Here is a 4,071-nt window from a genome sequence, read left to right on the forward strand (position 1 = left end):
TCAGCACAGAGCCCAGTGCAGGGCTCAAACACACAAACCATGAGATCATGACCTGAGCTCAGATCAAGCATCAGACACTTAACCGACCGAGCCACCCAGGCGCCCCCCCCCCCCCCCCCATGCAGTGCAGTTCTTATTTTCTGAGATCATAGGGGTTCCAGTATGGTGGAAACAAGCTGAAGGAACAACTTGAGAGAAAATTTGGTAAGTATCTTGATATTAGGTTCAGAGCTAGGTCACTCCAATCATTCTGTCAGAAATCCTGGCAAAAGCTCTGAATGAAGAGAAAAATAAGGTCAAGAGACCCGGGCAGGAGAAGGTGAGGTGGGGCTATGACTGCTCCTCAGCTTTGTCCCAGAAACATTCAGGGATTTCCACGAGAGACTAGAAGTGACTGTCAGTCAAGCATGCCATAGTGAGAGGGTCAGCAGTTAGAGGCTGGTTCAAACAAGTAGGTGAGACTGCGGGGCTTCCACTGTGACTCTCCCTGAGGCTGAGTCAGGAAGACGCTTCCTTTAAAGCTACCCATCCAGAATGTCCGGAGTAAATGAAAGACCTCAGATCCTCAGAAAACATGAGAGATTTTCCCTCTGCAAAGTGGCGACTCTTAAACACCTTTCATAGCGTCTGGGGTCATTGCCTTTGTGGGAACAATGCAAAAACTGTTCCTGCTTTGCATTTCAGAATGTACATATTTATTTCACCAACCCAATAAAGGAACTTGAACTTGAAAGATGCCTATAGAGCATATCCAGCAGTATTTTTTTCCAAATAGGTCCTTTATTTAATGTTTTCTTAAAAATTAGGATTACAGTACATGTTAGCATCCCCCCAGGAAACCCCCTTTTGTCTCAACCTCCTCCACTTCTGGTCACGACCCACCCCCAACAGAAATCCCTGTCCTGGTAGCTAACAGTGTTGATTAGTTTTGTCTGTTTTTGTCCTTTATATAAATAGAACCATACAACGTACATTCTTTTGCATCTGGCTTCATGCTCACTGCTGTGTGTAGTGGTAGATTATGTATTCTCGTTGCCTTACGGTATTCATTGTCTGAATATACCAGCTTATTTATTGGTTATTCTGTTGATGGGCATTTGAGTAGTTTCCAATCTGAGGCTGCTATGAATCATGCTTCTCTGAACGTTCTGGTTTATGACTTCTGGTGAGCATACGCTCACGTTCTGTTGGTGCTTTATTTTTAATTGTAGAAACAGTTTACCATCACCCCCTTTGGATCAGGAATTATCTGGTAGTTGCTGTCGGAATTTCTGAGGGAGCAAATGGGGGTCTCTAAGAGCAAAGCTCAGGTGACTGGTGAAGGTGGTCAGTGTGGTTCCGACATCCTGCGTTGGCAAAGTGACTCTCCCCAAATGTCATCCCTCTCCGTAAGTGCTCTTATTTAACCCTCCCAACAGTAGTTCCATTTCCCCCCCCTACATTTTAGAAATGAGGAAACTGAGGCACAGAGAAGCCAAAATACCACTCAAAGCCACACAGGCAGCAGATAGAGGAGCCAGAATTGAATTCAAGAGGTCTGGCTTCAGAAACCGAACTCTTCGTCGCTCAGCTTTGTCACCTCTGTGCCATCATCCTCCTGTCTCTGTCAGTAGGGTGGGTCCTTCTCATCCACATTTCAATATGCCTCAGCTTGCCATCTTAAATGCGACCCTCCCATGACCACACATCTCCTTTGAGCCGTCCCCCCTCTTCTGCCCTTCACCCCCTTCGTTCTTGAAGGAGTTGCCTGCTTGTCTCCTCTCAGGTTCCTCACCTCACTCCAGCCTGACTTCAGCCCCTACCACTTAACATATTAAATCCTGCTAAGGTCACCGGTGACCTCTGTGTTGCTAAATCCAGTGGTCGTCGTGTTGTTTCTAATATTGTTGATCATTCTCTCTTGAAACTCTGATTTCATGACTCAAGCAACTTTCCCAGTTCTCATCCTACCTCTTTAATCTCTCCTCAGCCTCTTCTGCTGGTGAGTCCTCTTCCATGTGACTTTGAATATTGCAGTGACTCTTGCCTCATCAGTGGGATCCTTCTCTTCTAATTCCACACCTTTCCCCTAAATCAGCTCATCTCCACCCAAGGCTCCACCTTTTCCATCTGTACCTTGAGTGTCTCATGTGAGTCTCTCCCTGAGGAGATCTAGCTGGGATCTTTCCTCTGAATTCAAAACTTGTATATCAGACTGTCCACTCCACCTCTCCACTTGGCACTTCCTGGGCACCTAACTTTAGCTTCTCTGGAATAAACTCATGAGCTCTCCCATCTGCAACCTGCTCCTTCCCTCAGAATCCCATTATCAAGTCTGTGGTGCCATTATTTATCCAACTGCACAGTCATCCTTGACATCTTCCACTTCCTGGCCCCCGAATCTAATCATTGACTAGGTTTCTTCAAAATTTCTCCTAGTTACTTCTCAAATATCTCCACTGTCCCCAATTCTGGGCTCGAGTTACCTTTATCTCTGACCTGGATTAGTTAAAATCACTTCCTGAAAGGTTTGCTCACATTCCTTCTTATCTTTGCCTTCTTCAAACGGCAGCCAGAGTGATCATTGAAAAGTGCAGATCCAATCCTGTCACTCAGCTCCCCAACTTGACACCCTTCAAACAGTGGCTTCTTACTGCTTTCTGGGAGAAAGGTCAAAACCCTGAATACAAGTTGTCATACCTCGTATGATCTGGCTTGTGCCTCTGGCCTCCTTCCTCAGTGTCTATACTGTGGCCACACTGCCAGCTCTCAGTCCCTCACACTTGTTCAGCTTCCTTGCCCCACATGGCCCCCACCTCTTCAGCACCTTCTATGCCAGCACCCTCTCTTGTGACCATGAACTCATCCTGCAGATCTCCACTCAAACTTCACTTCCTCTGAGAAGCCTTCCCTGAGCCCTCAGACGAAGTCAGGACCCTCTGTAATGTCTCAGAGCCTCCCCTACTTGTCTTTCACAGAGCCGTTCATGACTATAATTACTTCATTATGTAAATAGTTGCTTGGCTAGTGTCCCCTGATAGAATGTTAAGCTCCAAAAGGGCAGTAACTATTCTGGGTGTGGCTGCCGACCTTGTTTCCAGCACCCCAAATGGTCTCTTACCTCCAACGGGCTCAAATAAATGAATAAGTAAATGAATGACCTGTCATCTTTAGAATTTTCGACTCCATCTCTCCTGATTGTTCCTTACTCCTATTTTATCAATATGTTTAGGCTGTTCATAAAAATCAGACTAGATTGTGTGAATTTGGCCTGTGTGGCTACTGTGCTACCAGTATCAAAACCAGATGGTTTTAGGGGCACCTGCGTGGCTCAGTCGGTTAAGCATCCAACTCTTGATTTCGGCTCAGGTTACGATCTCGCAATTTGTCACTTGGAGCTCCACATCAGGTTCTGTGCTGACAGTGCAGAGCCTGCTTGGGATCCTTGCTCTCCCTCTCTCTCTGTCCTTCCTTTGCTCACACTCGTGCTCTCTCTCTCAAAAAATAATAAATAAACTTAAAAAAAAAAAAAAGAGATGGTTTTATACATTCAACATCATTAGCCATCAGAGACATGCAAAACAAAACCACAATGAGATACTATTTCACACTCACTGAGATGGCTGCAGTCAAAAAAACACGTGTTGGGAGAATGGAGAAGTTGGAACTCTTCTATACTACTGGTGGGAAAGCAAAATGGTGCTGTCACTTTGGAAAACAGTCCGGCAGTTCCTCGATATGTTAAACACAGAGTCACCATACATCCTAGCAATTCCACTTCTAGAAATAGGCCTAAGAGAAATGAAAACATGTCCATATGAAAGCTTGTGCATGAATGTCTGTATCAGCATTATTCATAATAGTCGAAAAGTGAAAATAATCCAAATGTTTACTTTTATTTAAAGTTTTTATTTATTGATTTGAAGAGGGAGAGGACACCAGTGGGGTAGGGGCAGGGAGAGCAGGCGAGAGAGGATCCCAAGCAAGCTCCCTGCTGTCAGCGCAGAGCCTGGCACGGGGCTGGAACCCAGGAACTGTGAGATCATGACCTGAGCTGAGATCGAGAGCTGGGCGGACGATTAACCAACGAAG

This window comes from Neofelis nebulosa, chromosome 5 (assembly GCF_028018385.1).
Source record: "Neofelis nebulosa isolate mNeoNeb1 chromosome 5, mNeoNeb1.pri, whole genome shotgun sequence".
Classification (NCBI taxonomy): domain Eukaryota; kingdom Metazoa; phylum Chordata; class Mammalia; order Carnivora; family Felidae; genus Neofelis; species Neofelis nebulosa.